The sequence below is a fragment of the Triturus cristatus genome, chromosome 10, assembly GCF_964204655.1.
Source record: "Triturus cristatus chromosome 10, aTriCri1.1, whole genome shotgun sequence".
NCBI classification, from domain to species: Eukaryota; Metazoa; Chordata; class Amphibia; order Caudata; family Salamandridae; genus Triturus; species Triturus cristatus.
The window spans coordinates 847,897,320-847,924,123 of NC_140593.1; the positions used below are offsets into that span (position 1 = coordinate 847,897,320).

A 26,804-nucleotide genomic window follows, 5' to 3' on the forward strand; every position below is an offset into this window, starting at 1 on the left:
GCTTTTTCTGCCTTCATGCTTAGTCTGTGTGTGTCCCAGGTGATGCTTTCCCAAGTTGTACTTGCTGGCATTTAGGCATCAGATATTTGTCTGTCGATGCCTGCATAAGTAAATTTTTAATACGTCTAATTGCAAGCATGTTGGCTGATATCTCTGCAGTTTTCACACTTGCTCCTCGCTTTCTGAGTGGCTGCTGATACAGCAGAATAGAAGTAGAGAGAATCCTTGAGAGGAACCTTGCTCTAACAGTAAAACACAGCAAGTTAGTTTCTGTAGTGTAGTGGTCATCACGTTCGCCTAACACGCGAAAGGTCCCCGGTTCGAGACCGGGCAGAAACACTGTGCATGAGCTGCTTTTATGTGCACCCTCTAAAACCTTATTATCTCAATGCAAGCTTAAGAAGAGGCGGTCCATGAACCCAGCGAGCCGTGGGAAACTTCCTTTACTTTTGCAAGACGAAACAAAGTAATCCGCATCCATCAGTGGTCGCTCTTGTGCCTAGCTTTTTTTTTATCATGCCATGTTGTATTGTGGGGCCTTTACACCTGTGACATTGCTGTGAACGCTGTAAGTGCAAACATTGGCAAGTGCAGACAGAAGAGTCAGACCTGTACATAGCCAGGGCTGTCAGGATGGCCGAGTGGTCTAAGGCGCCAGACTCAAGAGAGCTTGATCTTCAGTGCAACTGAGACTTCTGGTCTCCTCATGGAGGCGTGGGTTCAAATCCCACTTCTGACAGGTCTCTTTTACACCCTTAAATCTTCCTGTTTTTTGCAGTGCATTCCCCACACGCCACAATCTTTGCACGGACCTGTAACATATGACGAGAAATCCACCAACGATCAGGCTGGGCCCTCAATCACAATTCCATGTATTCCTGGAAGGGACACCTCAGGCACAACTTCCGTTAAATTTGCACTCCATCACACTAACTGCCGTGCTGGTTTCTCATTAAGCAGTTGATCCTATCTTTGTTGTGAGGCTCTCCTGCCACCTTTTGGGCGGAGAAGGCACTGTCCCTGCAACAACACAGGCAGACATGTTCAACAGGGCTTCCTGGTTATGTGGGAGGAGCAGATTGTCATTGGTCACCCCTTGCGAATTTTAATTTACATAAGGAAGACAGAGAGGTAGCTGGGAGTAGGCAGTTCACACGGACATTGAACTCTATCTTGTGATTTGCAGCCAATTCTAGATTGAGGCAGGAGGAAAGGAGGTGACTTGCCCAACAATGACCATTCTGGGAATTCAGCCACCCTGGGTCTCCCAGGTGAGTGTTTCAGTCCTGCGAGCCACTCATATAAATCTCGCCTGATCTCGCCTGATCGAGCGCTGAGTGAGCGTGTTTAAATCCAAGAATCAAACGCCTCTTTCTTAGGAGCAAGAATTGGCAGGCCCTCCCTTGCTTCTGGGGTGGAAGTTTATGGGGCAAGGGTCCAGGACTTGCAGAGAAGTACAAGTGCCAGAAAGTGCCTGCAGTTCTCATCAGTGCCTTTTTTCTGCTCACTGGCAGCTAGGATATCGGCTGATCCCTTCCTTGCAAGAGTGAAAACAACAACATCTTGAGAGAAACATGACTTTGTGTGGCTCACATAGAGAGAGAGCAGCCAAATAGCACTGCTTTGTTTCTGAAAGACGCATCAGAAATTGTTCAAATTGCCGACTCGGGAATCAGGCTCGTTGGTCTAGGGGTATGATTCTCGCTTCGGGTGCGAGAGGTCCCGGGTTCAAATCCCGGACGAGCCCAAGCTGTGGAATTATTTTTAGGCTGCTTATTATATAGGACCATTTCTTCTTTTCAATGCTATAAGACGCCGTGTGTGGTGAGAAAGTTCCTTTCCCTGCACGCTGTTTCCCACTTTTGGCGTATAGAATTTCAGTGCCGGACTTCTTTGCAACTGCTTTTCTGGGGTGGACCATCAGTGTAGGAACATTAAATTCAAAGTGTTTTTCTAGTGTGATTTCAGGTATGGTTTTAAAATCGCCTTTTGGAATAAAAGTGGTCCTCGTTCCTTTCTTCCAAAGAAAGAGATCGGGTAAGGAGGGTCCAACGTTGAGCTTCATGGACATTGGCCCTTGGTCTGTGCTTTCCAGCCCACTACATGCCAAGAAGATTGCTACCAGAGTATCTGTTTCTGTGGTGTAGTGGTTATCACGTTCGCTTTACACGCGAAAGGTCCCTGGTTCGAGACCGGGCAGAAACAGCAGCTTATTGTTTGCATTTACTCTCTCAACTTATAGGAAAGCTGAGATAATGGAAGCTGTCTATCCCTCGCCAGCGTGACGTACTGTGCTCCAGGGGCATCAGTGACAGCTCAAAAAGAGAAGTGACGATAGTTTGCGCCATTCGTTTGCACGTCCTTTTGTACTGAAGGGTGGGCCTACTTGATGAAAGCAAGGCATGAGAGCAGAAATTGTTTTATTGTCCTCACCGAGAGCATACACCTAGAGCAAACAAAATGTCTGAAGGATGGAGGCATTTTCATTTCTTGTTCGATGACGGCCATGGAAAAGACAGCAACCATATTGCAGAAGAGAGCAGCATGTGCAGTTGCTTGCTTTGGGTGAAGCATTCACCGACTCGCTGCCAATAACCCCCGGAGCTGGTGCGAAAGGTGACTCTTGTGTGCCTCGGCTCGTTGGTCTAGGGGTATGATTCTCGCTTAGGGTGCGAGAGGTCCTGGGTTCAAATCCCGGACGAGCCCTTTTTTAGAGGTAAACATACGAATCCTACTCAAAACTCACAATGCCTGACTATTTCTCATTACACTCGGCGCATTGTTGCACAAATTATTTTGAACCTCAGAAGAAAAACGGATATCCATGCTTTTTCTGCCTTCATGCTTAGTCTGTGTGTGTCCCAGGTGATGCTTTCCCAAGCTGTACTTGCTGGCATTTAGGCATCAGATATTTGTCTGTCGATGCCTGCATAAGTAAATTTTTAATACGTCTAATTGCAAGCATGTTGGCTGATATCTCTGCAGTTTTCACACTTGCTCCTCGCTTTCTGAGTGGCTGCTGATACAGCAGAATAGAAGTAGAGAGAATCCTTGAGAGGAACCTTGCTCTAACAGTAAAACACAGCAAGTTAGTTTCTGTAGTGTAGTGGTCATCACGTTCGCCTAACACGCGAAAGGTCCCCGGTTCGAGACCGGGCAGAAACACTGTGCATGAGCTGCTTTTATGTGCACCCTCTAAAACCTTATTATCTCAATGGAAGCTTAAGAAGAGGCGGTCCATGAACCCAGCGAGCCGTGGGAAACTTCCTTTACTTTTGCAAGACGAAACAAAGTAATCCGCATCCATCAGTGGTCGCTCTTGTGCCTAGCTTTTTTTTTATCATGCCATGTTGTATTGTGGGGCCTTTACACCTGTGACATTGCTGTGAACGCTGTAAGTGCAAACATTGGCAAGTGCAGACAGAAGAGTCAGACCTGTACATAGCCAGGGCTGTCAGGATGGCCGAGTGGTCTAAGGCGCCAGACTCAAGAGAGCTTGATCTTCAGTGCAACTGAGACTTCTGGTCTCCTCATGGAGGCGTGGGTTCAAATCCCACTTCTGACAGGTCTCTTTTACACCCTTAAATCTTCCTGTTTTTTGCAGTGCATTCCCCACACGCCACAATCTTTGCACGGACCTGTAACATATGACGAGAAATCCACCAACGATCAGGCTGGGCCCTCAATCACAATTCCATGTATTCCTGGAAGGGACACCTCAGGCACAACTTCCGTTAAATTTGCACTCCATCACACTAACTGCCGTGCTGGTTTCTCACTAAGCAGTTGATCCTATCTTTGTTGTGAGGCTCTCCTGCCACCTTTTGGGCGGAGAAGGCACTGTCCCTGCAACAACAGAGGCAGACATGTTCAACAGGGCTTCCTGGTTATGTGGGAGGAGCAGATTGTCATTGGTCACCCCTTGCGAATTTTAATTTACATAAGGAAGACAGAGAGGTAGCTGGGAGTAGGCAGTACACATGGACATTGAACTCTATCTTGTGATTTGCAGCCAATTCTAGATTGAGGCAGGAGGAAAGGAGGTGACTTGCCCAACAATGACCATTCTGGGAATTCAGCCACCCTGGGTCTCCCAGGTGAGTGTTTCAGTCCTGCGAGCCACTCATATAAATCTCGCCTGATCTCGCCTGATCGAGCGCTGAGTGAGCGTGTTTAAATCCAAGAATCAAACGCCTCTTTCTTAGGAGCAAGAATTGGCAGGCCCTCCCTTGCTTCTGGGGTGGAAGTTTATGGGGCAAGGGTCCAGGACTTGCAGAGAAGTACAAGTGCCAGAAAGTGCCTGCAGTTCTCATCAGTGCCTTTTTTCTGCTCACTGGCAGCTAGGATATCGGCTGATCCCTTCCTTGCAAGAGTGAAAAAAACAACATCTTGAGAGAAACATGACTTTGTGTGGCTCACATAGAGAGAGAGCAGCCAAATAGCACTGCTTTGTTTCTGAAAGACGCATCAGAAATTGTTCAAATTGCCGACTCGGGAATCAGGCTCGTTGGTCTAGGGGTATGATTCTCGCTTCGGGTGCGAGAGGTCCCGGGTTCAAATCCCGGACGAGCCCAAGCTGTGGAATTATATTTAGGCTGCTTATTATATAGGACCATTTCTTCTTTTCAATGCTATAAGACGCCGTGTGTGGTGAGAAAGTTCCTTTCCCTGCACGCTGTTTCCCACTTTTGGCGTATAGAATTTCAGTGCCGGACTTCTTTGCAACTGCTTTTCTGGGGTGGACCATCAGTGTAGGAACATTAAATTCAAAGTGTTTTTCTAGTGTGATTTCAGGTATGGTTTTAAAATCGCCTTTTGGAATAAAAGTGGTCCTCGTTCCTTTCTTCCAAAGAAAGAGATCGGGTAAGGAGGGTCCAACGTTGAGCTTCATGGACATTGGCCCTTGGTCTGTGCTTTCCAGCCCACTACATGCCAAGAAGATTGCTGCCAGAGTATCTGTTTCTGTGGTGTAGTGGTTATCATGTTCGCTTTACACGCGAAAGGTCCCTGGTTCGAGACCGGGCAGAAACAGCAGCTTATTGTTTGCATTTACTCTCTCAACTTATAGGAAAGCTGAGATAATGGAAGCTGTCTATCCCTCGCCAGCGTGACGTACTGTGCTCCAGGGGCATCAGTGACAGCTCAAAAAGAGAAGTGACGATAGTTTGCGCCATTCGTTTGCACGTCCTTTTGTACTGAAGGGTGGGCCTACTTGATGAAAGCAAGGCATGAGAGCAGAAATTGTTTTATTGTCCTCACCGAGAGCATACACCTAGAGCAAACAAAATGTCTGAAGGATGGAGGCATTTTCATTTCTTGTTCGATGACGGCCATGGAAAAGACAGCAACCATATTGCAGAAGAGAGCAGCATGTGCAGTTGCTTGCTTTGGGTGAAGCATTCACCGACTCGCTGCCAATATCCCCCGGAGCTGGTGCGAAAGGTGACTCTTGTGTGCCTCGGCTCGTTGGTCTAGGGGTATGATTCTCGCTTAGGGTGCGAGAGGTCCCGGGTTCAAATCCCGGACGAGCCCTTTTTTAGAGGTAAACATACGAATCCTACTCAAAACTCACAATGCCTGACTATTTCTCATTACACTCGGCGCATTGTTGCACAAATTATTTTGAACCTCAGAAGAAAAACGGATATCCATGCTTTTTCTGCCTTCATGCTTAGTCTGTGTGTGTCCCAGGTGATGCTTTCCCAAGCTGTTCTTGCTGGCATTTAGGCATCAGATATTTGTCTGTCGATGCCTGCATAAGTAAATTTTTAATACGTCTAATTGCAAGCATGTTGGCTGATATCTCTGCAGTTTTCACACTTGCTCCTCGCTTTCTGAGTGGCTGCTGATACAGCAGAATAGAAGTAGAGAGAATCCTTGAGAGGAACCTTGCTCTAACAGTAAAACACAGCAAGTTAGTTTCTGTAGTGTAGTGGTCATCACGTTCGCCTAACATGCGAAAGGTCCCTGGTTTGAGACCGGGCAGAAACACTGTGCATGAGCTGCTTTTATGTGCACCCTCTAAAACCTTATTATCTCAATGCAAGCTTAAGAAGAGGCGGTCCATGAACCCAGCGAGCCGTGGGAAACTTCCTTTACTTTTGCAAGACGAAACAAAGTAATCCGCATCCATCAGTGGTCGCTCTTGTGCCTAGCTTTTTTTTTATCATGCCATGTTGTATTGTGGGGCCTTTACACCTGTGACATTGCTGTGAACGCTGTAAGTGCAAACATTGGCAAGTTCAGACAGAACAGTCAGACCTGTACATAGCCAGGGCTGTCAGGATGGCCGAGTGGTCTAAGGCGCCAGACTCAAGAGAGCTTGATCTTCAGTGCAACTGAGACTTCTGGTCTCCTCATGGAGGCGTGGGTTCAAATCCCACTTCTGACAGGTCTCTTTTACACCCTTAAATCTTCCTGTTTTTTGCAGTGCATTCCCCACACGCCACAATCTTTGCACGGACCTGTAACATATGACGAGAAATCCACCAACGATCAGGCTGGGCCCTCAATCACAATTCCATGTATTCCTGGAAGGGACACCTCAGGCACAACTTCCGTTAAATTTGCACTCCATCACACTAACTGCCGTGCTGGTTTCTCATTAAGCAGTTGATCCTATCTTTGTTGTGAGGCTCTCCTGCCACCTTTTGGGCGGAGAAGGCACTGTCCCTGCAACAACACAGGCAGACATGTTCAACAGGGCTTCCTGGTTATGTGGGAGGAGCAGATTGTCATTGGTCACCCCTTGCGAATTTTAATTTACATAAGGAAGACAGAGAGGTAGCTGGGAGTAGGCAGTACACACGGACATTGAGCTCTATCTTGTGATTTGCAGCCAATTCTAGATTGAGGCAGGAGGAAAGGAGGTGACTTGCCCAACAATGACCATTCTGGGAATTCAGCCACCCTGGGTCTCCCAGGTGAGTGTTTCAGTCCTGCGAGCCACTCATATAAATCTCGCCTGATCGAGCCTGATTGAGCGCTGAATGAGCGTGTTTGAATCCAAGAATCAAACGCCTCTTTCTTAGGAGCAAGAATTGGCAGGCCCTCCCTTGCTTCTGGGGTGGAAGTTTATGGGGCAAGGGTCCAGGACTTGCAGAGAAGTACAAGTGCCAGAAAGTGCCTGCAGTTCTCATCAGTGCCTTTTTTCTGCTCACTGGCAGCTAGGATATCGGCTGATCCCTTCCTTGCAAGAGTGAAAAAAACAACATCTTGAGAGAAACATGACTTTGTGTGGCTCACATAGAGAGAGAGCAGCCAAATAGCACTGCTTTGTTTCTGAAAGACGCATCAGAAATTGTTCAAATTGCCGACTCGGGAATCAGGCTCGTTGGTCTAGGGGTATGATTCTCACTTCGGGTGCGAGAGGTCCCGGGTTCAAATCCCGGACGAGCCCAAGCTGTGGAATTATTTTTAGGCTGCTTATTATATAGGACCATTTCTTCTTTTCAATGCTATAAGACGCCGTGTGTGGTGAGAAAGTTCCTTTCCCTGCACGCTGTTTCCCACTTTTGGCGTATAGAATTTCAGTGCCGGACTTCTTTGCAACTGCTTTTCTGGGGTGGACCATCAGTGTAGAACCATTAAATTCAAAGTGTTTTTCTAGTGTGATTTCAGGTATGGTTTTAAAATCGCCTTTTGGAATAAAAGTGGTCCTCGTTCCTTTCTTCCAAAGAAAGAGATCGGGTAAGGAGGGTCCAACGTTGAGCTTCATGGACATTGGCCCTTGGTCTGTGCTTTCCAGCCCACTACATGCCAAGAAGATTGCTACCAGAGTATCTGTTTCTGTGGTGTAGTGGTTATCACGTTTGCTTTACACGCGAAAGGTCCCTGGTTCGAGACCGGGCAGAAACAGCAGCTTATTGTTTGCATTTACTCTCTCAACTTATAGGAAAGCTGAGCTAATGGAAGCTGTCTATCCCTCGCCAGCGTGACGTACTGTGCTCCAGGGGCATCAGTGACAGCTCAAAAAGAGAAGTGACGATAGTTTGCGCCATTCGTTTGCACGTCCTTTTGTACTGAAGGGTGGGCCTACTTGATGAAAGCAAGGCATGAGAGCAGAAATTGTTTTATTGTCCTCACCGAGAGCATACACCTAGAGCAAACAAAATGTCTGAAGGATGGAGGCATTTTCATTTCTTGTTCGATGACGGCCATGGAAAAGACAGCAACCATATTGCAGAAGAGAGCAGCATGTGCAGTTGCTTGCTTTGGGTGAAGCATTCACCGACTCGCTGCCAATAACCCCCGGAGCTGGTGCAAAAGGTGACTCTTGCGTGCCTCGGCTCGTTGGTCTAGGGGTATGATTCTCGCTTAGGGTGCGAGAGGTCCCGGGTTCAAATCCCGGACGAGCCCTTTTTTAGAGGTAAACATACGAATCCTACTCAAAACTCACAATGCCTGACTATTTCTCATTACACTCGGCGCATTGTTGCACAAATTATTTTGAACCTCAGAAGAAAAACGGATATCCATGCTTTTTCTGCCTTCATGCTTAGTCTGTGTGTGTCCCAGGTGATGCTTTCCCAAGTTGTACTTGCTGGCATTTAGGCATCAGATATTTGTCTGTCGATGCCTGCATAAGTAAATTTTTAATACGTCTAATTGCAAGCATGTTGGCTGATATCTCTGCAGTTTTCACACTTGCTCCTCGCTTTCTGAGTGGCTGCTGATACAGCAGAATAGAAGTAGAGAGAATCCTTGAGAGGAACCTTGCTCTAACAGTAAAACACAGCAAGTTAGTTTCTGTAGTGTAGTGGTCATCACGTTCGCCTAACACGCGAAAGGTCCCCGGTTCGAGACCGGGCAGAAACACTGTGCATGAGCTGCTTTTATGTGCACCCTCTAAAACCTTATTATCTCAATGCAAGCTTAAGAAGAGGCGGTCCATGAACCCAGCGAGCCGTGGGAAACTTCCTTTACTTTTGCAAGACGAAACAAAGTAATCCGCATCCATCAGTGGTCGCTCTTGTGCCTAGCTTTTTTTTTATCATGCCATGTTGTATTGTGGGGCCTTTACACCTGTGACATTGCTGTGAACGCTGTAAGTGCAAACATTGGCAAGTGCAGACAGAAGAGTCAGACCTGTACATAGCCAGGGCTGTCAGGATGGCCGAGTGGTCTAAGGCGCCAGACTCAAGAGAGCTTGATCTTCAGTGCAACTGAGACTTCTGGTCTCCTCATGGAGGCGTGGGTTCAAATCCCACTTCTGACAGGTCTCTTTTACACCCTTAAATCTTCCTGTTTTTTGCAGTGCATTCCCCACACGCCACAATCTTTGCACGGACCTGTAACATATGACGAGAAATCCACCAACGATCAGGCTGGGCCCTCAATCACAATTCCATGTATTCCTGGAAGGGACACCTCAGGCACAACTTCCGTTAAATTTGCACTCCATCACACTAACTGCCGTGCTGGTTTCTCATTAAGCAGTTGATCCTATCTTTGTTGTGAGGCTCTCCTGCCACCTTTTGGGCGGAGAAGGCACTGTCCCTGCAACAACACAGGCAGACATGTTCAACAGGGCTTCCTGGTTATGTGGGAGGAGCAGATTGTCATTGGTCACCCCTTGCGAATTTTAATTTACATAAGGAAGACAGAGAGGTAGCTGGGAGTAGGCAGTTCACACGGACATTGAACTCTATCTTGTGATTTGCAGCCAATTCTAGATTGAGGCAGGAGGAAAGGAGGTGACTTGCCCAACAATGACCATTCTGGGAATTCAGCCACCCTGGGTCTCCCAGGTGAGTGTTTCAGTCCTGCGAGCCACTCATATAAATCTCGCCTGATCTCGCCTGATCGAGCGCTGAGTGAGCGTGTTTAAATCCAAGAATCAAACGCCTCTTTCTTAGGAGCAAGAATTGGCAGGCCCTCCCTTGCTTCTGGGGTGGAAGTTTATGGGGCAAGGGTCCAGGACTTGCAGAGAAGTACAAGTGCCAGAAAGTGCCTGCAGTTCTCATCAGTGCCTTTTTTCTGCTCACTGGCAGCTAGGATATCGGCTGATCCCTTCCTTGCAAGAGTGAAAAAAACAACATCTTGAGAGAAACATGACTTTGTGTGGCTCACATAGAGAGAGAGCAGCCAAATAGCACTGCTTTGTTTCTGAAAGACGCATCAGAAATTGTTCAAATTGCCGACTCGGGAATCAGGCTCGTTGGTCTAGGGGTATGATTCTCGCTTCGGGTGCGAGAGGTCCCGGGTTCAAATCCCGGACGAGCCCAAGCTGTGGAATTATTTTTAGGCTGCTTATTATATAGGACCATTTCTTCTTTTCAATGCTATAAGACGCCGTGTGTGGTGAGAAAGTTCCTTTCCCTGCACGCTGTTTCCCACTTTTGGCGTATAGAATTTCAGTGCCGGACTTCTTTGCAACTGCTTTTCTGGGGTGGACCATCAGTGTAGGAACATTAAATTCAAAGTGTTTTTCTAGTGTGATTTCAGGTATGGTTTTAAAATCGCCTTTTGGAATAAAAGTGGTCCTCGTTCCTTTCTTCCAAAGAAAGAGATCGGGTAAGGAGGGTCCAACGTTGAGCTTCATGGACATTGGCCCTTGGTCTGTGCTTTCCAGCCCACTACATGCCAAGAAGATTGCTACCAGAGTATCTGTTTCTGTGGTGTAGTGGTTATCACGTTTGCTTTACACGCGAAAGGTCCCTGGTTCGAGACCGGGCAGAAACAGCAGCTTATTGTTTGCATTTACTCTCTCAACTTATAGGAAAGCTGAGATAATGGAAGCTGTCTATCCCTCGCCAGCGTGACGTACTGTGCTCCAGGGGCATCAGTGACAGCTCAAAAAGAGAAGTGACGATAGTTTGCGCCATTCGTTTGCACGTCCTTTTGTACTGAAGGGTGGGCCTACTTGATGAAAGCAAGGCATGAGAGCAGAAATTGTTTTATTGTCCTCACCGAGAGCATACACCTAGAGCAAACAAAATGTCTGAAGGATGGAGGCATTTTCATTTCTTGTTCGATGACGGCCATGGAAAAGACAGCAACCATATTGCAGAAGAGAGCAGCATGTGCAGTTGCTTGCTTTGGGTGAAGCATTCACCAACTCGCTGCCAATAACCCCCGGAGCTGGTGCAAAAGGTGACTCTTGCGTGCCTCGGCTCGTTGGTCTAGGGGTATGATTCTCGCTTAGGGTGCGAGAGGTCCCGGGTTCAAATCCCGGACGAGCCCTTTTTTAGAGGTAAACATACGAATCCTACTCAAAACTCACAATGCCGGACTATTTCTCATTACACTCGGCGCATTGTTGCACAAATTATTTTGAACCTCAGAAGAAAAACGGATATCCATGCTTTTTCTGCCTTCATGCTTAGTCTGTGTGTGTCCCAGGTGATGCTTTCCCAAGCTGTACTTGCTGGCATTTAGGCATCAGATATTTGTCTGTCGATGCCTGCATAAGTAAATTTTTAATACGTCTAATTGCAAGCATGTTGGCTGATATCTCTGCAGTTTTCACACTTGCTCCTCGCTTTCTGAGTGGCTGCTGATACAGCAGAATAGAAGTAGAGAGAATCCTTGAGAGGAACCTTGCTCTAACAGTAAAACACAGCAAGTTAGTTTCTGTAGTGTAGTGGTCATCACGTTCGCCTAACACGCGAAAGGTCCCCGGTTCGAGACCGGGCAGAAACACTGTGCATGAGCTGCTTTTATGTGCACCCTCTAAAACCTTATTATCTCAATGCAAGCTTAAGAAGAGGTGGTCCATGAACCCAGCGAGCCGTGGGAAACTTCCTTTACTTTTGCAAGACGAAACAAAGTAATCCGCATCCATCAGTGGTCGCTCTTGTGCCTAGCTTTTTTTTTATCATGCCATGTTGTATTGTGGGGCCTTTACACCTGTGACATTGCTGTGAACGCTGTAAGTGCAAACATTGGCAAGTGCAGACAGAAGAGTCAGACCTGTACATAGCCAGGGCTGTCAGGATGGCCGAGTGGTCTAAGGCGCCAGACTCAAGAGAGCTTGATCTTCAGTGCAACTGAGACTTCTGGTCTCCTCATGGAGGCGTGGGTTCAAATCCCACTTCTGACAGGTCTCTTTTACACCCTTAAATCTTCCTGTTTTTTGCAGTGCATTCCCCACACGCCACAATCTTTGCACGGACCTGTAACATATGACGAGAAATCCACCAACGATCAGGCTGGGCCCTCAATCACAATTCCATGTATTCCTGGAAGGGACACCTCAGGCACAACTTCCGTTAAATTTGCACTCCATCACACTAACTGCCGTGCTGGTTTCTCATTAAGCAGTTGATCCTATCTTTGTTGTGAGGCTCTCCTGCCACCTTTTGGGCGGAGAAGGCACTGTCCCTGCAACAACACAGGCAGACATGTTCAACAGGGCTTCCTGGTTATGTGGGAGGAGCAGATTGTCATTGGTCACCCCTTGCGAATTTTAATTTACATAAGGAAGACAGAGAGGTAGCTGGGAGTAGGCAGTTCACACGGACATTGAACTCTATCTTGTGATTTGCAGCCAATTCTAGATTGAGGCAGGAGGAAAGGAGGTGACTTGCCCAACAATGACCATTCTGGGAATTCAGCCACCCTGGGTCTCCCAGGTGAGTGTTTCAGTCCTGCGAGCCACTCATATAAATCTCGCCTGATCTCGCCTGATCGAGCGCTGAGTGAGCGTGTTTAAATCCAAGAATCAAACGCCTCTTTCTTAGGAGCAAGAATTGGCAGGCCCTCCCTTGCTTCTGGGGTGGAAGTTTATGGGGCAAGGGTCCAGGACTTGCAGAGAAGTACAAGTGCCAGAAAGTGCCTGCAGTTCTCATCAGTGCCTTTTTTCTGCTCACTGGCAGCTAGGATATCGGCTGATCCCTTCCTTGCAAGAGTGAAAAAAACAACATCTTGAGAGAAACATGACTTTGTGTGGCTCACATAGAGAGAGAGCAGCCAAATAGCACTGCTTTGTTTCTGAAAGACGCATCAGAAATTGTTCAAATTGCCGACTCGGGAATCAGGCTCGTTGGTCTAGGGGTATGATTCTCGCTTCGGGTGCGAGAGGTCCCGGGTTCAAATCCCGGACGAGCCCAAGCTGTGGAATTATTTTTAGGCTGCTTATTATATAGGACCATTTCTTCTTTTCAATGCTATAAGACGCCGTGTGTGGTGAGAAAGTTCCTTTCCCTGCACGCTGTTTCCCACTTTTGGCGTATAGAATTTCAGTGCCGGACTTCTTTGCAACTGCTTTTCTGGGGTGGACCATCAGTGTAGGAACATTAAATTCAAAGTGTTTTTCTAGTGTGATTTCAGGTATGGTTTTAAAATCGCCTTTTGGAATAAAAGTGGTCCTCGTTCCTTTCTTCCAAAGAAAGAGATCGGGTAAGGAGGGTCCAACGTTGAGCTTCATGGACATTGGCCCTTGGTCTGTGCTTTCCAGCCCACTACATGCCAAGAAGATTGCTACCAGAGTATCTGTTTCTGTGGTGTAGTGGTTATCACGTTTGCTTTACACGCGAAAGGTCCCTGGTTCGAGACCGGGCAGAAACAGCAGCTTATTGTTTGCATTTACTCTCTCAACTTATAGGAAAGCTGAGATAATGGAAGCTGTCTATCCCTCGCCAGCGTGACGTACTGTGCTCCAGGGGCATCAGTGACAGCTCAAAAAGAGAAGTGACGATAGTTTGCGCCATTCGTTTGCACGTCCTTTTGTACTGAAGGGTGGGCCTACTTGATGAAAGCAAGGCATGAGAGCAGAAATTGTTTTATTGTCCTCACCGAGAGCATACACCTAGAGCAAACAAAATGTCTGAAGGATGGAGGCATTTTCATTTCTTGTTCGATGACGGCCATGGAAAAGACAGCAACCATATTGCAGAAGAGAGCAGCATGTGCAGTTGCTTGCTTTGGGTGAAGCATTCACCGACTCGCTGCCAATAACCCCCGGAGCTGGTGCAAAAGGTGACTCTTGCGTGCCTCGGCTCGTTGGTCTAGGGGTATGATTCTCGCTTAGGGTGCGAGAGGTCCCGGGTTCAAATCCCGGACGAGCCCTTTTTTAGAGGTAAACATACGAATCCTACTCAAAACTCACAATGCCGGACTATTTCTCATTACACTCGGCGCATTGTTGCACAAATTATTTTGAACCTCAGAAGAAAAACGGATATCCATGCTTTTTCTGCCTTCATGCTTAGTCTGTGTGTGTCCCAGGTGATGCTTTCCCAAGCTGTACTTGCTGGCATTTAGGCATCAGATATTTGTCTGTCGATGCCTGCATAAGTAAATTTTTAATACGTCTAATTGCAAGCATGTTGGCTGATATCTCTGCAGTTTTCACACTTGCTCCTCGCTTTCTGAGTGGCTGCTGATACAGCAGAATAGAAGTAGAGAGAATCCTTGAGAGGAACCTTGCTCTAACAGTAAAACACAGCAAGTTAGTTTCTGTAGTGTAGTGGTCATCACGTTCGCCTAACACGCGAAAGGTCCCCGGTTCGAGACCGGGCAGAAACACTGTGCATGAGCTGCTTTTATGTGCACCCTCTAAAACCTTATTATCTCAATGCAAGCTTAAGAAGAGGTGGTCCATGAACCCAGCGAGCCGTGGGAAACTTCCTTTACTTTTGCAAGACGAAACAAAGTAATCCGCATCCATCAGTGGTCGCTCTTGTGCCTAGCTTTTTTTTTATCATGCCATGTTGTATTGTGGGGCCTTTACACCTGTGACATTGCTGTGAACGCTGTAAGTGCAAACATTGGCAAGTGCAGACAGAAGAGTCAGACCTGTACATAGCCAGGGCTGTCAGGATGGCCGAGTGGTCTAAGGCGCCAGACTCAAGAGAGCTTGATCTTCAGTGCAACTGAGACTTCTGGTCTCCTCATGGAGGCGTGGGTTCAAATCCCACTTCTGACAGGTCTCTTTTACACCCTTAAATCTTCCTGTTTTTTGCAGTGCATTCCCCACACGCCACAATCTTTGCACGGACCTGTAACATATGACGAGAAATCCACCAACGATCAGGCTGGGCCCTCAATCACAATTCCATGTATTCCTGGAAGGGACACCTCAGGCACAACTTCCGTTAAATTTGCACTCCATCACACTAACTGCCGTGCTGGTTTCTCATTAAGCAGTTGATCCTATCTTTGTTGTGAGGCTCTCCTGCCACCTTTTGGGCGGAGAAGGCACTGTCCCTGCAACAACACAGGCAGACATGTTCAACAGGGCTTCCTGGTTATGTGGGAGGAGCAGATTGTCATTGGTCACCCCTTGCGAATTTTAATTTACATAAGGAAGACAGAGAGGTAGCTGGGAGTAGGCAGTTCACACGGACATTGAACTCTATCTTGTGATTTGCAGCCAATTCTAGATTGAGGCAGGAGGAAAGGAGGTGACTTGCCCAACAATGACCATTCTGGGAATTCAGCCACCCTGGGTCTCCCAGGTGAGTGTTTCAGTCCTGCGAGCCACTCATATAAATCTCGCCTGATCGAGCCTGATTGAGCGCTGAGTGAGCGTGTTTGAATCCAAGAATCAAACGCCTCTTTCTTAGGAGCAAGAATTGGCAGGCCCTCCCTTGCTTCTGGGGTGGAAGTTTATGGGGCAAGGGTCCAGGACTTGCAGAGAAGTACAAGTGCCAGAAAGTGCCTGCAGTTCTCATCAGTGCCTTTTTTCTGCTCACTGGCAGCTAGGATATCGGCTGATCCCTTCCTTGCAAGAGTGAAAAAAACAACATCTTGAGAGAAACATGACTTTGTGTGGCTCACATAGAGAGAGAGCAGCCAAATAGCACTGCTTTGTTTCTGAAAGACGCATCAGAAATTGTTCAAATTGCCGACTCGGGAATCAGGCTCGTTGGTCTAGGGGTATGATTCTCACTTCGGGTGCGAGAGGTCCCGGGTTCAAATCCCGGACGAGCCCAAGCTGTGGAATTATTTTTAGGCTGCTTATTATATAGGACCATTTCTTCTTTTCAATGCTATAAGACGCCGTGTGTGGTGAGAAAGTTCCTTTCCCTGCACGCTGTTTCCCACTTTTGGCGTATAGAATTTCAGTGCCGGACTTCTTTGCAACTGCTTTTCTGGGGTGGACCATCAGTGTAGGAACATTAAATTCAAAGTGTTTTTCTAGTGTGATTTCAGGTATGGTTTTAAAATCGCCTTTTGGAATAAAAGTGGTCCTCGTTCCTTTCTTCCAAAGAAAGAGATCGGGTAAGGAGGGTCCAACGTTGAGCTTCATGGACATTGGCCCTTGGTCTGTGCTTTCCAGCCCACTACATGCCAAGAAGATTGCTACCAGAGTATCTGTTTCTGTGGTGTAGTGGTTATCACGTTCGCTTTACACGCGAAAGGTCCCTGGTTCGAGACCGGGCAGAAACAGCAGCTTATTGTTTGCATTTACTCTCTCAACTTATAGGAAAGCTGAGATAATGGAAGCTGTCTATCCCTCGCCAGCGTGACGTACTGTGCTCCAGGGGCATCAGTGACAGCTCAAAAAGAGAAGTGACGATAGTTTGCGCCATTCGTTTGCACGTCCTTTTGTACTGAAGGGTGGGCCTACTTGATGAAAGCAAGGCATGAGAGCAGAAATTGTTTTATTGTCCTCACCGAGAGCATACACCTAGAGCAAACAAAATGTCTGAAGGATGGAGGCATTTTCATTTCTTGTTCGATGACGGCCATGGAAAAGACAGCAACCATATTGCAGAAGAGAGCAGCATGTGCAGTTGCATGCTTTGGGTGAAGCATTCACCGACTCGCTGCCAATAACCCCCGGAGCTGGTGCGAAAGGTGACTCTTGTGTGCCTCGGCTCGTTGGTCTAGGGGTATGATTCTCGCTTAGGGTGCGAGAGGTCCTGGGTTCAAATCCCGGACGAGCCCTTTTTTAGAGGTAAACATACGAATCCTACTCAAAACTCACAATGCCTGACTATTTCTCATTACACTCGGCGCATTGTTGCACAAATTATTTTGAACCTCAGAAGAAAAACGGATATCCATGCTTTTTCTGCCTTCATGCTTAGTCTGTGTGTGTCCCAGGTGATGCTTTCCCAAGCTGTACTTGCTGGCATTTAGGCATCAGATATTTGTCTGTCGATGCCTGCATAAGTAAATTTTTAATACGTCTAATTGCAAGCATGTTGGCTGATATCTCTGCAGTTTTCACACTTGCTCCTCGCTTTCTGAGTGGCTGCTGATACAGCAGAATAGAAGTAGAGAGAATCCTTGAGAGGAACCTTGCTCTAACAGTAAAACACAGCAAGTTAGTTTCTGTAGTGTAGTGGTCATCACGTTCGCCTAACACGCGAAAGGTCCCCGGTTCGAGACCGGGCAGAAACACTGTGCATGAGCTGCTTTTATGTGCACCCTCTAAAACCTTATTATCTCAATGGAAGCTTAAGAAGAGGCGGTCCATGAACCCAGCGAGCCGTGGGAAACTTCCTTTACTTTTGCAAGACGAAACAAAGTAATCCGCATCCATCAGTGGTCGCTCTTGTGCCTAGCTTTTTTTTTATCATGCCATGTTGTATTGTGGGGCCTTTACACCTGTGACATTGCTGTGAACGCTGTAAGTGCAAACATTGGCAAGTGCAGACAGAAGAGTCAGACCTGTACATAGCCAGGGCTGTCAGGATGGCCGAGTGGTCTAAGGCGCCAGACTCAAGAGAGCTTGATCTTCAGTGCAACTGAGACTTCTGGTCTCCTCATGGAGGCGTGGGTTCAAATCCCACTTCTGACAGGTCTCTTTTACACCCTTAAATCTTCCTGTTTTTTGCAGTGCATTCCCCACACGCCACAATCTTTGCACGGACCTGTAACATATGACGAGAAATCCACCAACGATCAGGCTGGGCCCTCAATCACAATTCCATGTATTCCTGGAAGGGACACCTCAGGCACAACTTCCGTTAAATTTGCACTCCATCACACTAACTGCCGTGCTGGTTTCTCACTAAGCAGTTGATCCTATCTTTGTTGTGAGGCTCTCCTGCCACCTTTTGGGCGGAGAAGGCACTGTCCCTGCAACAACAGAGGCAGACATGTTCAACAGGGCTTCCTGGTTATGTGGGAGGAGCAGATTGTCATTGGTCACCCCTTGCGAATTTTAATTTACATAAGGAAGACAGAGAGGTAGCTGGGAGTAGGCAGTACACATGGACATTGAACTCTATCTTGTGATTTGCAGCCAATTCTAGATTGAGGCAGGAGGAAAGGAGGTGACTTGCCCAACAATGACCATTCTGGGAATTCAGCCACCCTGGGTCTCCCAGGTGAGTGTTTCAGTCCTGCGAGCCACTCATATAAATCTCGCCTGATCTCGCCTGATCGAGCGCTGAGTGAGCGTGTTTAAATCCAAGAATCAAACGCCTCTTTCTTAGGAGCAAGAATTGGCAGGCCCTCCCTTGCTTCTGGGGTGGAAGTTTATGGGGCAAGGGTCCAGGACTTGCAGAGAAGTACAAGTGCCAGAAAGTGCCTGCAGTTCTCATCAGTGCCTTTTTTCTGCTCACTGGCAGCTAGGATATCGGCTGATCCCTTCCTTGCAAGAGTGAAAAAAACAACATCTTGAGAGAAACATGACTTTGTGTGGCTCACATAGAGAGAGAGCAGCCAAATAGCACTGCTTTGTTTCTGAAAGACGCATCAGAAATTGTTCAAATTGCCGACTCGGGAATCAGGCTCGTTGGTCTAGGGGTATGATTCTCGCTTCGGGTGCGAGAGGTCCCGGGTTCAAATCCCGGACGAGCCCAAGCTGTGGAATTATTTTTAGGCTGCTTATTATATAGGACCATTTCTTCTTTTCAATGCTATAAGACGCCGTGTGTGGTGAGAAAGTTCCTTTCCCTGCACGCTGTTTCCCACTTTTGGCGTATAGAATTTCAGTGCCGGACTTCTTTGCAACTGCTTTTCTGGGGTGGACCATCAGTGTAGGAACATTAAATTCAAAGTGTTTTTCTAGTGTGATTTCAGGTATGGTTTTAAAATCGCCTTTTGGAATAAAAGTGGTCCTCGTTCCTTTCTTCCAAAGAAAGAGATCGGGTAAGGAGGGTCCAACGTTGAGCTTCATGGACATTGGCCCTTGGTCTGTGCTTTCCAGCCCACTACATGCCAAGAAGATTGCTGCCAGAGTATCTGTTTCTGTGGTGTAGTGGTTATCATGTTCGCTTTACACGCGAAAGGTCCCTGGTTCGAGACCGGGCAGAAACAGCAGCTTATTGTTTGCATTTACTCTCTCAACTTATAGGAAAGCTGAGATAATGGAAGCTGTCTATCCCTCGCCAGCGTGACGTACTGTGCTCCAGGGGCATCAGTGACAGCTCAAAAAGAGAAGTGACGATAGTTTGCGCCATTCGTTTGCACGTCCTTTTGTACTGAAGGGTGGGCCTACTTGATGAAAGCAAGGCATGAGAGCAGAAATTGTTTTATTGTCCTCACCGAGAGCATACACCTAGAGCAAACAAAATGTCTGAAGGATGGAGGCATTTTCATTTCTTGTTCGATGACGGCCATGGAAAAGACAGCAACCATATTGCAGAAGAGAGCAGCATGTGCAGTTGCTTGCTTTGGGTGAAGCATTCACCGACTCGCTGCCAATATCCCCCGGAGCTGGTGCGAAAGGTGACTCTTGTGTGCCTCGGCTCGTTGGTCTAGGGGTATGATTCTCGCTTAGGGTGCGAGAGGTCCCGGGTTCAAATCCCGGACGAGCCCTTTTTTAGAGGTAAACATACGAATCCTACTCAAAACTCACAATGCCTGACTATTTCTCATTACACTCGGCGCATTGTTGCACAAATTATTTTGAACCTCAGAAGAAAAACGGATATCCATGCTTTTTCTGCCTTCATGCTTAGTCTGTGTGTGTCCCAGGTGATGCTTTCCCAAGCTGTACTTGCTGGCATTTAGGCATCAGATATTTGTCTGTCGATGCCTGCATAAGTAAATTTTTAATACGTCTAATTGCAAGCATGTTGGCTGATATCTCTGCAGTTTTCACACTTGCTCCTCGCTTTCTGAGTGGCTGCTGATACAGCAGAATAGAAGTAGAGAGAATCCTTGAGAGGAACCTTGCTCTAACAGTAAAACACAGCAAGTTAGTTTCTGTAGTGTAGTGGTCATCACGTTCGCCTAACACGCGAAAGGTCCCCGGTTCGAGACCGGGCAGAAACACTGTGCATGAGCTGCTTTTATGTGCACCCTCTAAAACCTTATTATCTCAATGCAAGCTTAAGAAGAGGCGGTCCATGAACCCAGCGAGCCGTGGGAAACTTCCTTTACTTTTGCAAGACGAAACAAAGTAATCCGCATCCATCAGTGGTCGCTCTTGTGCCTAGCTTTTTTTTTATCATGCCATGTTGTATTGTGGGGCCTTTACACCTGTGACATTGCTGTGAACGCTGTAAGTGCAAACATTGGCAAGTGCAGACAGAAGAGTCAGACCTGTACATAGCCAGGGCTGTCAGGATGGCCGAGTGGTCTAAGGCGCCAGACTCAAGAGAGCTTGATCTTCAGTGCAACTGAGACTTCTGGTCTCCTCATGGAGGCGTGGGTTCAAATCCCACTTCTGACAGGTCTCTTTTACACCCTTAAATCTTCCTGTTTTTTGCAGTGCATTCCCCACACGCCACAATCTTTGCACGGACCTGTAACATATGACGAGAAATCCACCAACGATCAGGCTGGGCCCTCAATCACAATTCCATGTATTCCTGGAAGGGACACCTCAGGCACAACTTCCGTTAAATTTGCACTCCATCACACTAACTGCCGTGCTGGTTTCTCATTAAGCAGTTGATCCTATCTTTGTTGTGAGGCTCTCCTGCCACCTTTTGGGCGGAGAAGGCACTGTCCCTGCAACAACACAGGCAGACATGTTCAACAGGGCTTCCTGGTTATGTGGGAGGAGCAGATTGTCATTGGTCACCCCTTGCGAATTTTAATTTACATAAGGAAGACAGAGAGGTAGCTGGGAGTAGGCAGTTCACACGGACATTGAACTCTATCTTGTGATTTGCAGCCAATTCTAGATTGAGGCAGGAGGAAAGGAGGTGACTTGCCCAACAATGACCATTCTGGGAATTCAGCCACCCTGGGTCTCCCAGGTGAGTGTTTCAGTCCTGTGAGCCACTCATATAAATCTCGCCTGATCGAGCCTGATCGAGCGCTGAGTGAGCGTGTTTGAATCCAAGAATCAAACGCCTCTTTCTTAGGAGCAAGAATTGGCAGGCCCTCCCTTGCTTCTGGGGTGGAAGTTTATGGGGCAAGGGTCCAGGACTTGCAGAGAAGTACAAGTGCCAGAAAGTGCCTGCAGTTCTCATCAGTGCCTTTTTTCTGCTCACTGGCAGCTAGGATATCGGCTGATCCCTTCCTTGCAAGAGTGAAAAAAACAACATCTTGAGAGAAACATGACTTTGTGTGGCTCACATAGAGAGAGAGCAGCCAAATAGCACTGCTTTGTTTCTGAAAGACGCATCAGAAATTGTTCAAATTGCCGACTCGGGAATCAGGCTCGTTGGTCTAGGGGTATGATTCTCGCTTCGGGTGCGAGAGGTCCCGGGTTCAAATCCCGGACGAGCCCAAGCTGTGGAATTATTTTTAGGCTGCTTATTATATAGGACCATTTCTTCTTTTCAATGCTATAAGACGCCGTGTGTGGTGAGAAAGTTCCTTTCCCTGCACGCTGTTTCCCACTTTTGGCGTATAGAATTTCAGTGCCGGACTTCTTTGCAACTGCTTTTCTGGGGTGGACCATCAGTGTAGGAACATTAAATTCAAAGTGTTTTTCTAGTGTGATTTCAGGTATGGTTTTAAAATCGCCTTTTGGAATAAAAGTGGTCCTCGTTCCTTTCTTCCAAAGAAAGAGATCGGGTAAGGAGGGTCCAACGTTGAGCTTCATGGACATTGGCCCTTGGTCTGTGCTTTCCAGCCCACTACATGCCAAGAAGATTGCTACCAGAGTATCTGTTTCTGTGGTGTAGTGGTTATCACGTTTGCTTTACACGCGAAAGGTCCCTGGTTCGAGACCGGGCAGAAACAGCAGCTTATTGTTTGCATTTACTCTCTCAACTTATAGGAAAGCTGAGATAATGGAAGCTGTCTATCCCTCGCCAGCGTGACGTACTGTGCTCCAGGGGCATCAGTGACAGCTCAAAAAGAGAAGTGACGATAGTTTGCGCCATTCGTTTGCACGTCCTTTTGTACTGAAGGGTGGGCCTACTTGATGAAAGCAAGGCATGAGAGCAGAAATTGTTTTATTGTCCTCACCGAGAGCATACACCTAGAGCAAACAAAATGTCTGAAGGATGGAGGCATTTTCATTTCTTGTTCGATGACGGCCATGGAAAAGACAGTAACCATATTGCAGAAGAGAGCAGCATGTGCAGTTGCTTGCTTTGGGTGAAGCATTCACCGACTCGCTGCCAATAACCCCCGGAGCTGGTGCAAAAGGTGACTCTTGCGTGCCTCGGCTCGTTGGTCTAGGGGTATGATTCTCGCTTAGGGTGCGAGAGGTCCCGGGTTCAAATCCCGGACGAGCCCTTTTTTAGAGGTAAACATACGAATCCTACTCAAAACTCACAATGCCTGACTATTTCTCATTACACTCGGCGCATTGTTGCACAAATTATTTTGAACCTCAGAAGAAAAACGGATATCCATGCTTTTTCTGCCTTCATGCTTAGTCTGTGTGTGTCCCAGGTGATGCTTTCCCAAGCTGTACTTGCTGGCATTTAGGCATCAGATATTTGTCTGTCGATGCCTGCATAAGTAAATTTTTAATACGTCTAATTGCAAGCATGTTGGCTGATATCTCTGCAGTTTTCACACTTGCTCCTCGCTTTCTGAGTGGCTGCTGATACAGCAGAATAGAAGTAGAGAGAATCCTTGAGAGGAACCTTGCTCTAACAGTAAAACACAGCAAGTTAGTTTCTGTAGTGTAGTGGTCATCACGTTCGCCTAACACGCGAAAGGTCCCCGGTTCGAGACCGGGCAGAAACACTGTGCATGAGCTGCTTTTATGTGCACCCTCTAAAACCTTATTATCTCAATGCAAGCTTAAGAAGAGGCGGTCCATGAACCCAGCGAGCCGTGGGAAACTTCCTTTACTTTTGCAAGACGAAACAAAGTAATCCGCATCCATCAGTGGTCGCTCTTGTGCCTAGCTTTTTTTTTATCATGCCATGTTGTATTGTGGGGCCTTTACACCTGTGACATTGCTGTGAACGCTGTAAGTGCAAACATTGGCAAGTGCAGACAGAAGAGTCAGACCTGTACATAGCCAGGGCTGTCAGGATGGCCGAGTGGTCTAAGGCGCCAGACTCAAGAGAGCTTGATCTTCAGTGCAACTGAGACTTCTGGTCTCCTCATGGAGGCGTGGGTTCAAATCCCACTTCTGACAGGTCTCTTTTACACCCTTAAATCTTCCTGTTTTTTGCAGTGCATTCCCCACACGCCACAATCTTTGCACGGACCTGTAACATATGACGAGAAATCCACCAACGATCAGGCTGGGCCCTCAATCACAATTCCATGTATTCCTGGAAGGGACACCTCAGGCACAACTTCCGTTAAATTTGCACTCCATCACACTAACTGCCGTGCTGGTTTCTCATTAAGCAGTTGATCCTATCTTTGTTGTGAGGCTCTCCTGCCACCTTTTGGGCGGAGAAGGCACTGTCCCTGCAACAACACAGGCAGACATGTTCAACAGGGCTTCCTGGTTATGTGGGAGGAGCAGATTGTCATTGGTCACCCCTTGCGAATTTTAATTTACATAAGGAAGACAGAGAGGTAGCTGGGAGTAGGCAGTTCACACGGACATTGAACTCTATCTTGTGATTTGCAGCCAATTCTAGATTGAGGCAGGAGGAAAGGAGGTGACTTGCCCAACAATGACCATTCTGGGAATTCAGCCACCCTGGGTCTCCCAGGTGAGTGTTTCAGTCCTGCGAGCCACTCATATAAATCTCGCCTGATCTCGCCTGATCGAGCGCTGAGTGAGCGTGTTTAAATCCAAGAATCAAACGCCTCTTTCTTAGGAGCAAGAATTGGCAGGCCCTCCCTTGCTTCTGGGGTGGAAGTTTATGGGGCAAGGGTCCAGGACTTGCAGAGAAGTACAAGTGCCAGAAAGTGCCTGCAGTTCTCATCAGTGCCTTTTTTCTGCTCACTGGCAGCTAGGATATCGGCTGATCCCTTCCTTGCAAGAGTGAAAAAAACAACATCTTGAGAGAAACATGACTTTGTGTGGCTCACATAGAGAGAGAGCAGCCAAATAGCACTGCTTTGTTTCTGAAAGACGCATCAGAAATTGTTCAAATTGCCGACTCGGGAATCAGGCTCGTTGGTCTAGGGGTATGATTCTCGCTTCGGGTGCGAGAGGTCCCGGGTTCAAATCCCGGACGAGCCCAAGCTGTGGAATTATTTTTAGGCTGCTTATTATATAGGACCATTTCTTCTTTTCAATGCTATAAGACGCCGTGTGTGGTGAGAAAGTTCCTTTCCCTGCACGCTGTTTCCCACTTTTGGCGTATAGAATTTCAGTGCCGGACTTCTTTGCAACTGCTTTTCTGGGGTGGACCATCAGTGTAGGAACATTAAATTCAAAGTGTTTTTCTAGTGTGATTTCAGGTATGGTTTTAAAATCGCCTTTTGGAATAAAAGTGGTCCTCGTTCCTTTCTTCCAAAGAAAGAGATCGGGTAAGGAGGGTCCAACGTTGAGCTTCATGGACATTGGCCCTTGGTCTGTGCTTTCCAGCCCACTACATGCCAAGAAGATTGCTACCAGAGTATCTGTTTCTGTGGTGTAGTGGTTATCACGTTTGCTTTACACGCGAAAGGTCCCTGGTTCGAGACCGGGCAGAAACAGCAGCTTATTGTTTGCATTTACTCTCTCAACTTATAGGAAAGCTGAGATAATGGAAGCTGTCTATCCCTCGCCAGCGTGACGTACTGTGCTCCAGGGGCATCAGTGACAGCTCAAAAAGAGAAGTGACGATAGTTTGCGCCATTCGTTTGCACGTCCTTTTGTACTGAAGGGTGGGCCTACTTGATGAAAGCAAGGCATGAGAGCAGAAATTGTTTTATTGTCCTCACCGAGAGCATACACCTAGAGCAAACAAAATGTCTGAAGGATGGAGGCATTTTCATTTCTTGTTCGATGACGGCCATGGAAAAGACAGTAACCATATTGCAGAAGAGAGCAGCATGTGCAGTTGCTTGCTTTGGGTGAAGCATTCACCGACTCGCTGCCAATAACCCCCGGAGCTGGTGCAAAAGGTGACTCTTGCGTGCCTCGGCTCGTTGGTCTAGGGGTATGATTCTCGCTTAGGGTGCGAGAGGTCCCGGGTTCAAATCCCGGACGAGCCCTTTTTTAGAGGTAAACATCCGAATCCTACTCAAAACTCACAATGCCTGACTATTTCTCATTACACTCGGCGCATTGTTGCACAAATTATTTTGAACCTCAGAAGAAAAACGGATATCCATGCTTTTTCTGCCTTCATGCTTAGTCTGTGTGTGTCCCAGGTGATGCTTTCCCAAGCTGTACTTGCTGGCATTTAGGCATCAGATATTTGTCTGTCGATGCCTGCATAAGTAAATTTTTAATACGTCTAATTGCAAGCATGTTGGCTGATATCTCTGCAGTTTTCACACTTGCTCCTCGCTTTCTGAGTGGCTGCTGATACAGCAGAATAGAAGTAGAGAGAATCCTTGAGAGGAACCTTGCTCTAACAGTAAAACACAGCAAGTTAGTTTCTGTAGTGTAGTGGTCATCACGTTCGCCTAACACGCGAAAGGTCCCCGGTTCGAGACCGGGCAGAAACACTGTGCATGAGCTGCTTTTATGTGCACCCTCTAAAACCTTATTATCTCAATGCAAGCTTAAGAAGAGGCGGTCCATGAACCCAGCGAGCCGTGGGAAACTTCCTTTACTTTTGCAAGACGAAACAAAGTAATCCGCATCCATCAGTGGTCGCTCTTGCGCCTAGCTTTTTTTTTATCATGCCATGTTGTATTGTGGGGCCTTTACACCTGTGACATTGCTGTGAACGCTGTAAGTGCAAACATTGGCAAGTGCAGACAGAAGAGTCAGACCTGTACATAGCCAGGGCTGTCAGGATGGCCGAGTGGTCTAAGGCGCCAGACTCAAGAGAGCTTGATCTTCAGTGCAACTGAGACTTCTGGTCTCCTCATGGAGGCGTGGGTTCAAATCCCACTTCTGACAGGTCTCTTTTACACCCTTAAATCTTCCTGTTTTTTGCAGTGCATTCCCCACACGCCACAATCTTTGCACGGACCTGTAACATATGACGAGAAATCCACCAACGATCAGGCTGGGCCCTCAATCACAATTCCATGTATTCCTGGAAGGGACACCTCAGGCACAACTTCCGTTAAATTTGCACTCCATCACACTAACTGCCGTGCTGGTTTCTCATTAAGCAGTTGATTCTATCTTTGTTGTGAGGCTCTCCTGCCACCTTTTGGGCGGAGAAGGCACTGTCCCTGCAACAACACAGGCAGACATGTTCAACAGGGCTTCCTGGTTATGTGGGAGGAGCAGATTGTCATTGGTCACCCCTTGCGAATTTTAATTTACATAAGGAAGACAGAGAGGTAGCTGGGAGTAGGCAGTTCACACGGACATTGAACTCTATCTTGTGATTTGCAGCCAATTCTAGATTGAGGCAGGAGGAAAGGAGGTGACTTGCCCAACAATGACCATTCTGGGAATTCAGCCACCCTGGGTCTCCCAGGTGAGTGTTTCAGTCCTGCGAGCCACTCATATAAATCTCGCCTGATCTCGCCTGATCGAGCGCTGAGTGAGCGTGTTTAAATCCAAGAATCAAACGCCT

General features: G+C 47.3%; 47 non-coding genes across 47 annotated transcripts; all 47 read left to right on the plus strand.

Moving 5' to 3' along the window:
* The first annotated feature begins 266 nt into the window (after window positions 1-266).
* On the plus strand, window positions 267-339 carry TRNAV-AAC (transfer RNA valine (anticodon AAC)). The gene has a single exon. It is a non-coding gene; the product is annotated as a tRNA-Val (tRNA).
* Window positions 340-627: 288 nt separating this feature from the next.
* TRNAL-CAA (transfer RNA leucine (anticodon CAA)) lies at window positions 628-739 on the plus strand. Its single transcript has 2 exons — window positions 628-665; window positions 694-739. It is a non-coding gene; the product is annotated as a tRNA-Leu (tRNA).
* A 936-nt stretch (window positions 740-1,675) lies between these two features.
* TRNAP-CGG (transfer RNA proline (anticodon CGG)) lies at window positions 1,676-1,747 on the plus strand. Its single transcript has one exon. It is a non-coding gene; the product is annotated as a tRNA-Pro (tRNA).
* A 385-nt stretch (window positions 1,748-2,132) lies between these two features.
* On the plus strand, window positions 2,133-2,205 carry TRNAV-UAC (transfer RNA valine (anticodon UAC)). Its single transcript has one exon. It is a non-coding gene; the product is annotated as a tRNA-Val (tRNA).
* Window positions 2,206-2,634: 429 nt separating this feature from the next.
* TRNAP-AGG (transfer RNA proline (anticodon AGG)) lies at window positions 2,635-2,706 on the plus strand. The gene has a single exon. It is a non-coding gene; the product is annotated as a tRNA-Pro (tRNA).
* Window positions 2,707-3,092: 386 nt separating this feature from the next.
* On the plus strand, window positions 3,093-3,165 carry TRNAV-AAC (transfer RNA valine (anticodon AAC)). The gene has a single exon. It is a non-coding gene; the product is annotated as a tRNA-Val (tRNA).
* Window positions 3,166-3,453: 288 nt separating this feature from the next.
* Window positions 3,454-3,565, plus strand: TRNAL-CAA (transfer RNA leucine (anticodon CAA)). Its single transcript has 2 exons — window positions 3,454-3,491; window positions 3,520-3,565. It is a non-coding gene; the product is annotated as a tRNA-Leu (tRNA).
* A 936-nt stretch (window positions 3,566-4,501) lies between these two features.
* Window positions 4,502-4,573, plus strand: TRNAP-CGG (transfer RNA proline (anticodon CGG)). Its single transcript has one exon. It is a non-coding gene; the product is annotated as a tRNA-Pro (tRNA).
* A 385-nt stretch (window positions 4,574-4,958) lies between these two features.
* TRNAV-UAC (transfer RNA valine (anticodon UAC)) lies at window positions 4,959-5,031 on the plus strand. Its single transcript has one exon. It is a non-coding gene; the product is annotated as a tRNA-Val (tRNA).
* A 429-nt stretch (window positions 5,032-5,460) lies between these two features.
* TRNAP-AGG (transfer RNA proline (anticodon AGG)) lies at window positions 5,461-5,532 on the plus strand. The gene has a single exon. It is a non-coding gene; the product is annotated as a tRNA-Pro (tRNA).
* Window positions 5,533-5,918: 386 nt separating this feature from the next.
* Window positions 5,919-5,991, plus strand: TRNAV-AAC (transfer RNA valine (anticodon AAC)). The gene has a single exon. It is a non-coding gene; the product is annotated as a tRNA-Val (tRNA).
* Window positions 5,992-6,279: 288 nt separating this feature from the next.
* TRNAL-CAA (transfer RNA leucine (anticodon CAA)) lies at window positions 6,280-6,391 on the plus strand. The gene is made up of 2 exons: window positions 6,280-6,317; window positions 6,346-6,391. It is a non-coding gene; the product is annotated as a tRNA-Leu (tRNA).
* A 936-nt stretch (window positions 6,392-7,327) lies between these two features.
* On the plus strand, window positions 7,328-7,399 carry TRNAP-CGG (transfer RNA proline (anticodon CGG)). The gene has a single exon. It is a non-coding gene; the product is annotated as a tRNA-Pro (tRNA).
* A 385-nt stretch (window positions 7,400-7,784) lies between these two features.
* TRNAV-UAC (transfer RNA valine (anticodon UAC)) lies at window positions 7,785-7,857 on the plus strand. Its single transcript has one exon. It is a non-coding gene; the product is annotated as a tRNA-Val (tRNA).
* Window positions 7,858-8,286: 429 nt separating this feature from the next.
* Window positions 8,287-8,358, plus strand: TRNAP-AGG (transfer RNA proline (anticodon AGG)). Its single transcript has one exon. It is a non-coding gene; the product is annotated as a tRNA-Pro (tRNA).
* A 386-nt stretch (window positions 8,359-8,744) lies between these two features.
* On the plus strand, window positions 8,745-8,817 carry TRNAV-AAC (transfer RNA valine (anticodon AAC)). The gene has a single exon. It is a non-coding gene; the product is annotated as a tRNA-Val (tRNA).
* A 288-nt stretch (window positions 8,818-9,105) lies between these two features.
* Window positions 9,106-9,217, plus strand: TRNAL-CAA (transfer RNA leucine (anticodon CAA)). Its single transcript has 2 exons — window positions 9,106-9,143; window positions 9,172-9,217. It is a non-coding gene; the product is annotated as a tRNA-Leu (tRNA).
* Window positions 9,218-10,153: 936 nt separating this feature from the next.
* On the plus strand, window positions 10,154-10,225 carry TRNAP-CGG (transfer RNA proline (anticodon CGG)). Its single transcript has one exon. It is a non-coding gene; the product is annotated as a tRNA-Pro (tRNA).
* A 385-nt stretch (window positions 10,226-10,610) lies between these two features.
* TRNAV-UAC (transfer RNA valine (anticodon UAC)) lies at window positions 10,611-10,683 on the plus strand. Its single transcript has one exon. It is a non-coding gene; the product is annotated as a tRNA-Val (tRNA).
* A 429-nt stretch (window positions 10,684-11,112) lies between these two features.
* Window positions 11,113-11,184, plus strand: TRNAP-AGG (transfer RNA proline (anticodon AGG)). The gene has a single exon. It is a non-coding gene; the product is annotated as a tRNA-Pro (tRNA).
* Window positions 11,185-11,570: 386 nt separating this feature from the next.
* On the plus strand, window positions 11,571-11,643 carry TRNAV-AAC (transfer RNA valine (anticodon AAC)). The gene has a single exon. It is a non-coding gene; the product is annotated as a tRNA-Val (tRNA).
* Window positions 11,644-11,931: 288 nt separating this feature from the next.
* On the plus strand, window positions 11,932-12,043 carry TRNAL-CAA (transfer RNA leucine (anticodon CAA)). Its single transcript has 2 exons — window positions 11,932-11,969; window positions 11,998-12,043. It is a non-coding gene; the product is annotated as a tRNA-Leu (tRNA).
* A 936-nt stretch (window positions 12,044-12,979) lies between these two features.
* Window positions 12,980-13,051, plus strand: TRNAP-CGG (transfer RNA proline (anticodon CGG)). The gene has a single exon. It is a non-coding gene; the product is annotated as a tRNA-Pro (tRNA).
* Window positions 13,052-13,436: 385 nt separating this feature from the next.
* Window positions 13,437-13,509, plus strand: TRNAV-UAC (transfer RNA valine (anticodon UAC)). The gene has a single exon. It is a non-coding gene; the product is annotated as a tRNA-Val (tRNA).
* Window positions 13,510-13,938: 429 nt separating this feature from the next.
* Window positions 13,939-14,010, plus strand: TRNAP-AGG (transfer RNA proline (anticodon AGG)). The gene has a single exon. It is a non-coding gene; the product is annotated as a tRNA-Pro (tRNA).
* A 386-nt stretch (window positions 14,011-14,396) lies between these two features.
* TRNAV-AAC (transfer RNA valine (anticodon AAC)) lies at window positions 14,397-14,469 on the plus strand. The gene has a single exon. It is a non-coding gene; the product is annotated as a tRNA-Val (tRNA).
* A 288-nt stretch (window positions 14,470-14,757) lies between these two features.
* Window positions 14,758-14,869, plus strand: TRNAL-CAA (transfer RNA leucine (anticodon CAA)). The gene is made up of 2 exons: window positions 14,758-14,795; window positions 14,824-14,869. It is a non-coding gene; the product is annotated as a tRNA-Leu (tRNA).
* Window positions 14,870-15,805: 936 nt separating this feature from the next.
* TRNAP-CGG (transfer RNA proline (anticodon CGG)) lies at window positions 15,806-15,877 on the plus strand. The gene has a single exon. It is a non-coding gene; the product is annotated as a tRNA-Pro (tRNA).
* A 385-nt stretch (window positions 15,878-16,262) lies between these two features.
* On the plus strand, window positions 16,263-16,335 carry TRNAV-UAC (transfer RNA valine (anticodon UAC)). The gene has a single exon. It is a non-coding gene; the product is annotated as a tRNA-Val (tRNA).
* Window positions 16,336-16,764: 429 nt separating this feature from the next.
* Window positions 16,765-16,836, plus strand: TRNAP-AGG (transfer RNA proline (anticodon AGG)). Its single transcript has one exon. It is a non-coding gene; the product is annotated as a tRNA-Pro (tRNA).
* A 386-nt stretch (window positions 16,837-17,222) lies between these two features.
* TRNAV-AAC (transfer RNA valine (anticodon AAC)) lies at window positions 17,223-17,295 on the plus strand. The gene has a single exon. It is a non-coding gene; the product is annotated as a tRNA-Val (tRNA).
* Window positions 17,296-17,583: 288 nt separating this feature from the next.
* On the plus strand, window positions 17,584-17,695 carry TRNAL-CAA (transfer RNA leucine (anticodon CAA)). Its single transcript has 2 exons — window positions 17,584-17,621; window positions 17,650-17,695. It is a non-coding gene; the product is annotated as a tRNA-Leu (tRNA).
* Window positions 17,696-18,631: 936 nt separating this feature from the next.
* Window positions 18,632-18,703, plus strand: TRNAP-CGG (transfer RNA proline (anticodon CGG)). The gene has a single exon. It is a non-coding gene; the product is annotated as a tRNA-Pro (tRNA).
* Window positions 18,704-19,088: 385 nt separating this feature from the next.
* On the plus strand, window positions 19,089-19,161 carry TRNAV-UAC (transfer RNA valine (anticodon UAC)). The gene has a single exon. It is a non-coding gene; the product is annotated as a tRNA-Val (tRNA).
* Window positions 19,162-19,590: 429 nt separating this feature from the next.
* TRNAP-AGG (transfer RNA proline (anticodon AGG)) lies at window positions 19,591-19,662 on the plus strand. Its single transcript has one exon. It is a non-coding gene; the product is annotated as a tRNA-Pro (tRNA).
* A 386-nt stretch (window positions 19,663-20,048) lies between these two features.
* Window positions 20,049-20,121, plus strand: TRNAV-AAC (transfer RNA valine (anticodon AAC)). Its single transcript has one exon. It is a non-coding gene; the product is annotated as a tRNA-Val (tRNA).
* A 288-nt stretch (window positions 20,122-20,409) lies between these two features.
* TRNAL-CAA (transfer RNA leucine (anticodon CAA)) lies at window positions 20,410-20,521 on the plus strand. The gene is made up of 2 exons: window positions 20,410-20,447; window positions 20,476-20,521. It is a non-coding gene; the product is annotated as a tRNA-Leu (tRNA).
* A 936-nt stretch (window positions 20,522-21,457) lies between these two features.
* Window positions 21,458-21,529, plus strand: TRNAP-CGG (transfer RNA proline (anticodon CGG)). The gene has a single exon. It is a non-coding gene; the product is annotated as a tRNA-Pro (tRNA).
* Window positions 21,530-21,914: 385 nt separating this feature from the next.
* On the plus strand, window positions 21,915-21,987 carry TRNAV-UAC (transfer RNA valine (anticodon UAC)). The gene has a single exon. It is a non-coding gene; the product is annotated as a tRNA-Val (tRNA).
* Window positions 21,988-22,416: 429 nt separating this feature from the next.
* On the plus strand, window positions 22,417-22,488 carry TRNAP-AGG (transfer RNA proline (anticodon AGG)). Its single transcript has one exon. It is a non-coding gene; the product is annotated as a tRNA-Pro (tRNA).
* A 386-nt stretch (window positions 22,489-22,874) lies between these two features.
* On the plus strand, window positions 22,875-22,947 carry TRNAV-AAC (transfer RNA valine (anticodon AAC)). Its single transcript has one exon. It is a non-coding gene; the product is annotated as a tRNA-Val (tRNA).
* Window positions 22,948-23,235: 288 nt separating this feature from the next.
* TRNAL-CAA (transfer RNA leucine (anticodon CAA)) lies at window positions 23,236-23,347 on the plus strand. Its single transcript has 2 exons — window positions 23,236-23,273; window positions 23,302-23,347. It is a non-coding gene; the product is annotated as a tRNA-Leu (tRNA).
* A 936-nt stretch (window positions 23,348-24,283) lies between these two features.
* On the plus strand, window positions 24,284-24,355 carry TRNAP-CGG (transfer RNA proline (anticodon CGG)). Its single transcript has one exon. It is a non-coding gene; the product is annotated as a tRNA-Pro (tRNA).
* Window positions 24,356-24,740: 385 nt separating this feature from the next.
* On the plus strand, window positions 24,741-24,813 carry TRNAV-UAC (transfer RNA valine (anticodon UAC)). Its single transcript has one exon. It is a non-coding gene; the product is annotated as a tRNA-Val (tRNA).
* Window positions 24,814-25,242: 429 nt separating this feature from the next.
* On the plus strand, window positions 25,243-25,314 carry TRNAP-AGG (transfer RNA proline (anticodon AGG)). Its single transcript has one exon. It is a non-coding gene; the product is annotated as a tRNA-Pro (tRNA).
* A 386-nt stretch (window positions 25,315-25,700) lies between these two features.
* TRNAV-AAC (transfer RNA valine (anticodon AAC)) lies at window positions 25,701-25,773 on the plus strand. Its single transcript has one exon. It is a non-coding gene; the product is annotated as a tRNA-Val (tRNA).
* Window positions 25,774-26,061: 288 nt separating this feature from the next.
* Window positions 26,062-26,173, plus strand: TRNAL-CAA (transfer RNA leucine (anticodon CAA)). Its single transcript has 2 exons — window positions 26,062-26,099; window positions 26,128-26,173. It is a non-coding gene; the product is annotated as a tRNA-Leu (tRNA).
* The last annotated feature ends 631 nt before the right edge of the window (window positions 26,174-26,804 follow it).